Here is a 12,930-nt window from a genome sequence, read left to right on the forward strand (position 1 = left end):
AAGGAGCGGTTTCTCCAGGCAGAGTCAGTCGGTACTCGCTGAATTGTCACTTTGCCTTGCTGAGCTGTCACTTGTTCTCTGAGCTGAATAAAAGTACCGATTGCTTGAATCCTGCGTCTGGGTCTACTTCACTGGCGACGAACGGACGGAAGAAACATCGCGTGCAACATGAACAAAGTCCAGATCGGTCAGGCTCCGGAACTCTTCGATCCCGAAAAAACGTCCTGGGACGAATACATGGCCACCTTCGAGATCTTCCTCGAGGCGGCGGGAATACAGGACGCCGAAGCCGATCGCAGACGGGCTATTTTCCTTAATTACTGCGGCCCAGAGATCCGTGGCCTTGCCCAGACTCTCACCGACCCGCAGCCAGCAAGAACCGTAGCTTGGGACGTCCTACAGGAGAAGCTAGCGAGCCATTTCAAACCGACCAAACCAGCCATGGTTTTTCGGCATCAGTTTTCCATGATGGCTCAGAAAGAAACTGAGTCAATCAACCAGTTTACAACGCGACTTCGAACGGTACTTGCTCAATGCAAGTTTAAAGACCCGGAAGCTCGCCTCACCGACGCCCTGGTTTTCGGCATGAAAAGCGCCACAGTGAGGAATAAACTCCTCACCGAAGAAGAGCCGACTCTACAAACCGTGATTAAACTGGCGCAAACCGCAGAAGCCGCCGACGCAGCAGCTAGAGAATTGAAAGAACACGGAAGGCTTGAACTCATTGCCAAGATTGACTCCGCGTCTCCCCGCGCCGTAGAATTAGACGACCCCAGCCAACCAGCTCACAACGGGGACAACTGCTTCCTGGTACAAGACCAGCCGAGACACCACAGAGCTACTCACCCAGCCCCTTGCGCGGGCTGCCGGGGAAACCACCAGCGCCATCGATGCCCTTTCCGAGACGCCACATGCCACCGCTGCAACCGTCGAGGCCACATCGCCATCGCATGCAGAGCAACGGCACCAGAAGAGACATTCGCCACACCGCAATACCAACGACCACAAAACCAGACCCCCCAATCGCGAGAAAAGAGACTGTTCCGCAATTCGGGTCAAAGAAACTACTCAACCGCTAACCGCGACTACTATAGAGGTAACTCTCAATTTTCCGTGAATAACACGGCAACAAAAAAAGGGGCTAAAATTGTTATTTCACTGTTACTAAATAACCAACCTTGCTCAATGGAGCTCGATACGGGATCTAGATATACCATCATGCCTTGGGAGAAGTTTAAACTGTATATGCCTAATATGTCTAAAGCTGATCTAAATCAAACCTCTTTAGTGATCAGAGATTTTCAAGGGGGGGTAATCTCGGTCCTGGGAACAGCAAATGTACCTATTGCATTCAAGAATGTTAAATGTACCCTTCCCATGCTTATTGTAACGGGGGCTAAGCACTCTCTTCTGGGTTTAGCTTGGATGGAACCGTTGGGGATCGAAATTTCGGGTGTGTGTAATGTAAAATGTGATAATATGCCTAACTTTGTGAAAGAGTTCCCTGAAGTGTTCAGCCCCACCTTAGGATTGTATAAGGGGGCCCCTATATCATTCTCTATTGACCCCAAGGTCCCACCGGTCAGGCTAAAACCTCGCAGGGTCCCCCTTCCGCTTCTCCCCAAACTAGACCTGCAGCTGGATAAACTCATAAGCCAAGATATTTTGGTCCCTGTGGAACAGGGGCCATGGGAAACTCCCATAGTTACACCTCTGAAGCCAGATGGTTCTTTAAGGGTTTGCGCTGATTACAAATCTACCCTGAATAAGGCACTCCAACACCACCCCTACCCCATCCCGGTTGTACAACAGCTTCTACACTCCCTGGGGGAGGGGAAAAGGTTCGCAAAGATCGACCTTGCGCAAGCTTACCAGCAACTCCCGGTCGATGAACAAACAGCAAACGCACAAACAATTGTAACGCACAGGGGGGCGTTCAAATGCACGAGGTTACAGTTTGGGGTAAGCATAGCCCCAGGGATATTCCAGAGCATTATGGAACGCCTATTGTCAGGGGTAAATGGGGCCATTCCATACTTTGATGACATCTTAATTGCAGGGGAAAACCAGGAACAAGTAAACAAAAGAATAAGGGAAGTACTTAAGAGGTTACAGGACAAAGGCTTAAGAATCAAGCCTGACAAATGTGTCTGGGGAACAAACAGTATAGAATTCCTAGGATATAAAATAGACAAAGAAGGTATCCACCCCACAACAGAGAAGCTGAGAGCCATTAGAGAAGCCCCAGAACCACGAGATAAGAATGAGCTGCAGGCATTTTTAGGCCTCCTTAATTTTTATTCCGTTTTTTTAAAACAGAAGGCAACAGTAGCAGAGCCTCTTCATCGTTTACTCCAGAAGGAAGCCCGCTGGACCTGGGGGGAAACTGAACGTGAAGCGTTTTTTCAAATAAAGCAATTATTAACTTCTAAAAGTGTAGTAGTCCAATATAGTGCTTCACTACCCATTAGGCTCGCGTGCGACGCTTCGCCGTACGGCATAGGAGGAGTCCTAGCTCACGTTCTACCTAATAAGACAGAGGCCCCAATAGCATTTTTTTCAAGAACCATGACCAGCACAGAGAGGAATTATAGCCAGTTAGACAAGGAGGCTCTAGCTTTAGTGGCAGGGGTAAAGAAGTTTCACAATTATATTTTTGGAAGAAGTTTTGAACTAGTCACTGACCACAAGCCCCTACTAGGTCTGCTAGCCCCCAACAAGCCCACTCCGCCTTTTATGTCTCCAAGACTAATCAGATGGGCTCTTTTCCTCTCAGGGTACCAGTATGATCTCACCCACAAGGGGGGGAAGGAAATCAATCACGCAGACGGCCTCAGCAGGTGCCCCATAACAGACTTAGTGGAGGACCCTGTTCCTTCCACAGATGTACTAATGATAGAACTCGAGGATAACCCACTAACCACGGCCAAAGAGGTAGCTGCACACACGCAGCAAGATCAAATCCTTAAACAAGTGGTGAACTGTGTACTAAAGGGATGGCAAAGTGATACTGTGAAACCTGAACTGTGTGATTTTAAAAACAAAAGACTTGAGTTATCTTATGTAAAGGGTTGTCTGCTGTGGGGAGATAGAGTGATCATCCCCAAAAGCCTAAGGGAAAAGGTACTCAAAATGTTACATGTGGGTCATCCTGGGATTGTCAGGATGAAGAGCCTAGCAAGGGGACATTTATGGTGGCCAGGGCTGGATGCTGACATTGAGAGTTGGGTTTCGAAGTGTGAACCATGCCAAGAGTCACGGCCTAGTCCCCCCAAAACAACTCCGGCTGAGTGGGAGCAGCCTGCTGGTCCTTGGTCAAGAATCCACATTGACTTTGCTGGTCCAGTGGGGTCCCAGTATTTTCTAATAGTGGTTGATGCTTTCTCCAAATGGGTGGAAATAATAGCAATGAACAACATAACCACAAGTGCCACCATCAAGGTATTGAGTAGACTGTTTGCATCCCATGGTTGCCCAGATATCTTAGTGTCTGACAATGGGCCACAGCTAACAGCCAGGCAATTCGAATTGTTCCTAGATGGCCTAGGGGCAGGCATGCCCTCATCTCGCCTTATTCGCCCTGGGCTAATGGATTGGCAGAACGTTACGTTCATGTGGCAAAGGAGGCATTGCGCAGGTCAGGCCCTGGGGATGTACAACAAAACTTGGACCAATTCTTACTCACCCAACACATTACCCCTAACTCGCACACACATGTAAGCCCTGCAGAGTTATTGATGGGAAGGAAATTAAGGTCACCACTAGATAGGTTGAACCCAAGGTTTTGTGTTAATAATAACCAAATGTGTGTAAAACCTGAAAGAGAAATGTATTTGGGACAAAATGTATATGTAAAAAGTTTTGATGGAAATGTAAACTGGATGAAAGGAATTGTTGTTAAGCAAAATGCACCAAAAACTTATATTGTAAAACTTGAGGATGGTCGTTTGTGGAAACGACACATAGACCACATTCGGAAGCGAACAGAAAACCAATTGCCACAAACCGCTGACATGGACTCTCCCCCTTCAACAGACTTTAACACACTGCCCGAGCTAAGAAATACGCAAAGAGACTTATCGGGCCAGGGGGAGCCTTCCAGCGACGCCGAGCCATCCTCATCCTCCGAAGCCTTCGTTGGGCCCGCCAGGCCAAGTCCGCCGCGCCGGGAGAACAGCGGCGAGCCATCCTCCACAGTCGGTGTCGAAGGAGAAATTGAACTGCGCAGGTCAGAGCGAGCTCCACGGAGGCCTCACCGATTGGACGACTTTGTCACATGGCTTTCATGATGGTTGTGTCCAACTATGAGGGGAGGGGTGTTGTATCCTGAAATGGCTACCTTGTAATTCCTGTAAATAGTTTGTTCCTCTTTCCAGCGCTGTCTGAGCCGAAGCAGGAAGTCGCTCCTGATTGGCTCAGACGCGGCCGGCTCTAGCTTTGGCGGGAACCGAAAATGTATAAAAGGAGCGGTTTCTCCAGGCAGAGTCAGTCGGTACTCGCTGAATTGTCACTTTGCCTTGCTGAGCTGTCACTTGTTCTCTGAGCTGAATAAAAGTACCGATTGCTTGAATCCTGCGTCTGGGTCTACTTCAGTTACCTGATTCTTTCTTTCTTTATTTATTTTGTCCAATACATAATACACATTGAAGAGAAAGATATGTAATAATATAAGTAAAGAAAAGAATAGAAGAAAAGATATAAAAATATAGGTGAACATATTTGAAAGGAAGAAAAGATAAATGAGATAAGGAGAGACAATTGGACAGGGGACGGAAGGCACACTGGTGCACTTATGCATGCCCCTTACTGACCTCTAAGGAACCTGGAGAGGTCAATCGTGGATAATCTAAGGGAAAAATGTTTGGGGTTAGGGGTTGACACTACTGAGTCAGGTAATGAGTTCCACGCTTCGACACCTCGGTTGCTGAAGTCATGTTTTTTACAGTCAAGTTTGGAGCGGTTAATATTAAGTTTGAATTTGTTGCGTGCTCTTGTGTTGTTGTGATTGAAGCTGAAATAGTCATTGAGAGGTAGAACGTTGCAGCATATGATCTTGTGGGCAATACTTAGATAGTATTTTAGGCGACGTAGTTCTAAGCTTTCTAGACCTAGGATTGATAGTCTGCTTTCATAGGGTATCCTGTTTCGAGTGGAGGAGTGAAGGGCTCTTCTGGTGAAGTATCTTTGGACATTTTCAAGGGTGTTGATGTCCGAGATGTGGTATGGGTTCCAAACAGATGAACTGTATTCAAGGATGGGTCTGGCAAAGGTTTTGTAGGCTCTTGTGAGTAGTGTGAGATTGCCTGAGCAGAAGCTGCGTAGGATCAGGTTAACAACTCTAGAAGCCTTTTTGGCTATATTGTTGCAGTGGGCTTTGGCACTTAGATCATTTGATATTAGTATTCCAAGGTCTTTTAATGAGTGGGGGTTGGCTGTGAGATTTTGTTTATTCAGTTTATATATGAGGTTCGGATTCTTTTTTATTCTGTCTCATCGCTCATATACACAAAGCCAAGATCCAACAGCTGGGAAAGACAAAGGGAGGACATCCCAGAAATAAATGTTTATATTAAGTATTTCCCTCCTTTTGTGTGCCATGAGCTATCTTGCAGCGTGTATGCATTATTGGAGCTTTTCTCATGAGAGACTGTGATTCATTGCCAAATCATGCATTTCTGAATTCCTCTCCTCCAGTCTCGCAATCTTCTGAAAGTCAGATGAACGATTTTCTCCATTAACATGTGTTCACTTGTTTCTGACTATATCCAGAATTAGGCAAAACTATTATTTGTGCTTGCACATAAAACATAAAGAAATGGCAAAAACAAGTAACCTTCTCTCCTGGTGTGTTGTAAATTCACAGGCTTTAGATATCTTTTATAAAAAAAGTTTTTATTATACAAAGATTAAAAAGCAGGCATATGGGATAGTACATATTATATCATTTTACAGTATCATTATTATTTGTTGAAATATTGTACTTACATTCTAAAATATAATCTACAGAACTGCCAGTACTTCCCCCTCCCTCCCAATTGAACTGTTAGTCACACAGTTCTTTTTAAATTTAATTATGCAGCCTATGGCATCAGCGGTTATCAAATGTTTGTTCTATAATTCAGTTGATCTAAGGTCAGATTAATTTGATCTTAATTTTATATATTGGATTGATTCTGGGAACATCCGATTTATTTACCAATTGGAGATAAACTGGCATATCCATATAACTTTTGAATAGAACCTTCTGCTTTGCTACTACTTCAAAAATTCCAATTGTTATTTGAAGAATATTTTTTTTTAAATGAAATATTTTATGATATTTCATATGTTATAAAGAAAATATGTAGAATTTTGCATCTAAGATCAGTCAATTAAGACTGACAAGGAAATTCATTGGTATTCAATTGACTAGTGATGAATTATTTTTAAAAATGCATCGAAATGAACAAACAATAGCACATGCTATTTAAGGAGTTGATACTGTATACATATACATATACATATTCAACATATTTAAAGGCAAAAGACAGATATTGCATGATAACAGGTACAGCCATATAATTCAAAGAGATACATGGTAAATAGTCAATTAACTATTATAGTGATCTGTGGGGATAGTGGTCTGCTTTTTAAAGAAAAGATATTCTTATTACAATACTTCATAAACTGGAAACAGAAATATATTGTACATACTATAATACTAATACAGTACTAACATATACTGTACAATACTAATACTAATACTAATACTAATACTAATACTAATACTAATACTAATACTAATACTAATACTAATACTAATACTAATACTAATACTAATACTAATACTAATACTAATACTAATACTAATACTAATACTAATACTAACACAGTGGTACCTCATCTTACGAACGCCTCTTCTAACGAACTTTTCAAGATACGAACCCAGTGTTTAAGATTTTTTTGCCTCTTCTTCCGAACTATTTTCACCTTACGAACCCAAGCAGCTGCTGCTGGGATGAAGGAGTTTCTTTTTTTCCCTTTTTTGAAGAAAGAAAAGGGAGGGGCGGCTTGGAGGGGGAAAGACTTTGCATTAACAAAAGTAGGAGAACAACATGCTTGCAGGCACTGAAAGAGTGTCTTTTGAAGAAAGAAAAGGGAGGGGCGGCTTGGAGGGGGAAAGACTTTGCATTAACAAAAGTAGGAGAACAGTGTGCTTGCAGGCACTGAAAGAGTGTCTTTTGAAGAAAGAAAAGGGAGGGGCAGCTTGGAGGGGGAAAGACTTTGCAGAGAACAGCGTGCTTGCAAAGGCACTGAAAGAGTGTCTTTTGAAGAAAGAAAAGGGAGGGGCACCCCCTTGCCTTACTTCCTTCCTACTCACCCTTTAGCCTAGCCTTGCTTCTTCCACCTGCCCCCTTTAGCTTCTCCTCCCTGCCCTCTGTTCGCCTCCCTTCTAAAGTTTGGGATTTTCCTGAAGGATTTGCATGCATTATTTGCTTTTACATTGATTCCTATGGGAAACATTGTTTCGTCTTATGAACTTTTCACCTTACAAACTTCCTTCTGGAACCAATTAAGTTCGTATCATGAGGTACCACTGTACTAATACCAATACCAATACCTATACCTATACCTATATCTGTACCTATACCTATACTTATACCGTATCCTATATGGTGAAACTTTTTTTGCTTGAGTGCAAAAAGGATGTGCAAGTGGGTGCCCACACCCATAATGCAATGCCCTCGCCCTCAAGTATGTGCACCCAACCCCTGCACTGCCATCCTATGCAGACCTCACTGAAGCCTCCAGACTTCCAGTAGGCCTATTGGGCAATTTTTTGTGTTTCCCAGGCTTCAGGAAAGGAAGCTTCAGAAAGTTTGGAAAGTTGTTTCCAAACTTCTGGTAGGCCTTTTGGGTAAGGTGACCAGACATCCCGCTTTCCGCGGAACAGTCACGCTTTTGAATCATTTGTCCCGCATCCCGCCAAGTTTCCAAAATGTCCCAATTTTGGAATGAAGAGGGGGACGGCCAGCTGCGGGGGGAGAGCAGGAGGGGAGGGGCATGTTTCAATTCTGCCCCTCCTCCTCCTCTTCGTTGGTAGTCTTTTTCCTGCCTTCACCCCATGCCCCAACCAAGCCATGCTGACCGTGACTTGGTTGGTCAAAGGCAGCGTTTGGGGGCCACCATAGGAGCCAGTACTGTGAAGAGCTGAGGAGGAGGAGGAGGCGCTGAGCCCTGGAGCAGCCCTCGGGCTTGGACTCTTTTTACGCATGCCATCCTGAAGTTTCCCCCCTCCCCTTTAACAAGTAAAGAGCATTTATTTTTCTTCTTTGGCTGCCTGCGTTTCCTCCGTCCCTCTCTCTCTCTCTCTTTTTCTCTCAAGGTGGGAGGAGGGAAGGGGAGGGCTGGCGGATTGGAGGAAACCTGGCTCCTCTTTGGCCTTTGCCAAACCTCACCCCCTTCCCACCTCAGCCTCGGCTATTCTTGAGAATCTTGAAGCCATCCCCCTTCATCAGCTCGAGCCCTAGCTCTCTTCCCCCCCCCCCACTTGCACCCTGTTGCTCCATTTGGGTGGCTCCCTGGAGGGAAACTTTCCCGGTCTCTCATAGTTTAACTGTCCCCCCAACTTTGTTTTCAGTGAGGGAAGAAAACGGTGGCGGGGGGGGGACAGTGGGAGGATGAGGGTGATGGGCACCAATTTTGCTGAGGCTGAAGGCACGCGCGGGGGTGGGTGAGTGGGCGGCACAGGACATTTCTTTTGCAAGGAGGCAGAAGCCAAAGCCGAAAAGTAGCAGTTTCAGAGCCGGCAACCTAGTAGTAGCTAGAAGGGAAAGGAGTGAAAAGTTGAAGAGAGAGAAAAAAGAGAGGAAGGAAGAGAGAAAGAGAAAGAAAGAGGGAGAGAGAAAGAAAGAGAGAAATAGAAAAGGAGGGAGGAAGAGAGATAGAAAGAGAGGGAGAGAAAAAGAGAGGAAGGAAGAGAGAGAAAGAAAGAGGTACAGAGAGAGAAAAAGAAAGAGAAAGAGAGAGGAAGAGAGAGAGAGAGGAAAGAGAGAGAAATAGAGAGGAAAGGAGGGAGGAAGAGAGATAGAGAAATATTTTTTTGCTCCATATAGACCAAATTTTTAATCAAGAACCTCTCCCCCCTCCGGTCAATGGTGTCCCTCTTTACCAATGTTAAAATCTGGTCACTTTACTTTTGGGTCTATTTTTTGTCATCCTCGGGCTTTGGAGGCTTTTTTGAAGCCTGGGGAGGGGAAAAACAGCCCCCCACCTTCCATAACACTGAAAATCAGCTGCCAGTACACATATGCACCCTGGAACTGACATAGGGCAATGCCTCGTGTGCCCTCAGATATGGTTTTGGGTTCCACCTGTGGCACACGTGCAGTGAAGGGCTACCAAAATTTTTACTACCGCACTGTGGGCGTGGCTTATGCGTTTTCTTTCAACATCTTTCAGTGCAAATTTATTGGGTGCTCTGAGGTGGAGCTCCATTTTCGCTACCCCACTGCGTCCCCGCCTCCTGTCCAGGCAATAGCCCACCCCTGCACATGTGCCATAGGTTCACCATCATGGCTATATACTATATATGTAACATATTTTTTCTGGTAAGGAAGGACATTAATATAGATCTATTTCAAGCTATTTAGCTCTCATCCGTGTGGTCATCCAACTTCTCTCCAAGCAAAAAAAATCAACTTCAGATTACTGAACGTGGTGATCTAAGACTCCAGCTAAGTGACTTAAAACCAGTCATTGGTAAACTGGTAACACTTCATAAAGCCCATCCATCATATTAAAAATTTATTGAACAGTCAAGTAGTTACTAAATTTTACTGGGTTTATTTCGTTAGTTGTTGCTAAGGTTCTTGATAAATGACTATCAGACTTTGAAAACCTGGTATCACTGGATCATGTTCAACAATTCTGTTGAATTAACAAAAGGTTTTTCAATTGGATTTTGTATAAATGTGCAGTTGTTACAGTTTTGAATGTTACTGTTACTATCTTCCTTAGTGGTTCGGGGGAAGTGCTATTCCAAACAACGCTATTTATAGGGACGGTAAGGGGGGGGGCACTGAAGATACGTTTGTAGCACCAAGGTGGCAGAGGACTGAAAATGTTTGGGAACCACTGCACTATACTATACACTACTATACTATAACTATACTATAACTTTATTATGCTATGCTATACATTTCCTGTCTAGTTAGATTCAGATAAACAAGGCAATGCAGAAGAAAAATGGGTGCTTAATTTTATGCCTTTTAACCCAAAGGCAAAAAGAATAAATGTTGTTTCTGCAATCTTTTGTCAATGATCTGCCTTCAACTGCCACGTATGTTAAGAAATTCCCATTGTAATTATCTTGCTGGCTCTGTTATTTGGGGCTCTTTAAGTAATGAAACGGTTGTGTGTGTTTTTTTTTTAAAAAAAAAAACCTTGAGGCCAGCATATCTAAGTTTAAACAGCTGCCACGTTGCAAGTAAACTGAGAGGTGGTTCTACTTTTTAAACTTTTCCAGATGTTTTTGTTTCAGCAGGACAAGTCTCAGCAGCAGCTGCCTCTTCTCAATGCCTCTTAGTCCAAAAAGGCAAAGCTAATCCGCTGTAGAAAACATTCAGCATTCCTGGGCAAAGCAATATAAATGTAAGACTAGAAATAGAAGCACCCATAATCTTCACCATTTTTCTTTTTTGACTTTGCTTTTTCGTTGTGTTTATTTCTATGTATTAAGCAACAGTTTGACATGCAGAAACACAGCAATGTCATGCATTTCAGGATTAGCTCTTCTTTGATTTTTTTAATACGAGGAATACTGTAGTGGCTTTTCCAACTTATGCATATCTAAGCTTCATTAAGCTTGGTTACATACGATGCAGTTTTAATTCATTTGATAGATTGATATCTTGTCTTTCATCAGGAACTCAAGGTAGTATATGTATAGTGCTTCTTCTTTCCATTTTCACCCATAACAACAAACTAATAATGTAAGTCAGGCTTATAGAGTCAGATAATCCTGCATGTACGACCAGGCATGTACAGAACTGAAAGAAGTGACTTATGATTGTTTTTCAAACTTATGACTGTTGTAAAATCCACATGTCACATGATTAAAATTTGGACAACTGGCTCATATTTATGATGATGGTGGTAGCATCCTAGGGTCATGCAATCATCTTTTGCGACCTTCTGACAAGCAGAGTCAATTGGGAAGCCAGATTCACTTATCCTATGGTCTTCCTTCCCCATCTTTCATTGTAAATTATTGCTTTTATGGTTGTTTATTGTTTTAATATTTTATTGATTTGTAATATTTTCGAGACAGACAGAATCACCTCTAAGCTGGGTGGCAAAATCATTAGATGATAGATAGATAGATAGATAGATAGATAGATAGATAGATAGATAGATAGATAACTTATCTGATCGTGCTCGTGGATTTTGCATTGCCGTTCCGGATTTTTCCCAGGACCTTGTGTCTGGATTTCAGGACTCTGACCATAAATCATAGTGAGTTTACAATGTCTGAAGAGAAGTAGCTGTGACGAATTCACAGCTACTGGTTAATTGACTTGAATTTGTTGTTTTTGTTATTTCACTGCATTCAAGTTTGTTTGTTTTTACAAGTGAACCCTTTGAATTCAAAAGAGGGTTTTTCTTCTATTTTTCTTTGGATAAAAAAACTATTGTTGCTTTTTCCTGTGTGTGTGTGTCTGTTTTTGCTACTTTTACATTTAATTGAAGGCTCGTGCCAGGAGCCGGCAGAACAGATAACACTTAGACTTATAAGTGCTTTACAGCCCTCTCTAAGTGGTTTATAGAGTCAGTATATTTCCCCCAATAATCTAGGTCCTCATTTTATCCACTTCATAGGGATGGAAGGCTGAGTCAACCCTGAGCCTTGTATGATTTGAACTGCCAAATCACAGGCAGGCGGCAGGCAGCAGTTTCCAGTACTGAATTCTAACCACTGTGTCACCAAGACTCTAGCTAGATGATAGATAGATGATATATACAGTAGATAATTATAGATAGATAGTCAGATAATAGACAGACTATAGATTATAGCAGAAGGCAAACCTTTTTTTGCTCGGGTGCCAAAAGAGCATGTGCAGCACAATTCTGTGCCCACATCCATAATGCAATGCTATCCCCCCATGCATGTGGACAAAAGCCCCCACTGCCCCCCCCCCCCACATGCGCAGAGACCTCACTGAAGCCTCCAGGGTTCTTGTATGCCTGTTGCAGGGGTGGGTTCCTCCTGGTTCGCCCAAGGACCAGTTCACCCAAACCAGTAGCGACCGCTGATGATGTCCCAATGACATGACCAAATTGTAGCAGTCGATGCCAGTCTGTGGCCACCACCATTATTTATTTATTTTTTGAATTTTTGAATTTTTGATTTCCTTCTGAGCATGGACAGAAGCTGAATTCTGGCACTGTGCATGCGGTCACTATCTTTTTTAAAAAAATTCATTAGTACACATGTACTTGTGTGTAAAGCATGTGTATACCCATGCAGGACATCCACACAGCTTGGGAGCGACCGAACTGGCAACGAGGTAAGTTGGCACTCCCGCCCCCAGAATATTGTACCGTTTTTCACCCTCCCCAGGCTTCAGGAAAGCGTCTGGAGCCTGTGGATGGTGAAAAATAGGCCCAACAGGCCTACCGGAAGTTCAGGAGCTGACATAGGGCAACACCTCATGTTCTCTCAGATATGGCTCCATGTGCCACCTGTGGCCCACATGCCATAGGTTCGCCATCATGGGATTATAGGCTTCATGTACTTGGATCCCTTTCTTTAAATCTTGTCACCTTGGAAGACTTGGAACCCAGCCTGTAGAGTCTGGCAAGCAACCAACCTCTTAGCAAAAAAAGTAAGAAGTTCAAGCATTGGATAACATGCTATTTTAGGTGCCAGGATTTCTTTTCTGAACATTA

This window comes from Erythrolamprus reginae, chromosome 2 (genome assembly GCF_031021105.1).
Source record: "Erythrolamprus reginae isolate rEryReg1 chromosome 2, rEryReg1.hap1, whole genome shotgun sequence".
Classification (NCBI taxonomy): domain Eukaryota; kingdom Metazoa; phylum Chordata; class Lepidosauria; order Squamata; family Dipsadidae; genus Erythrolamprus; species Erythrolamprus reginae.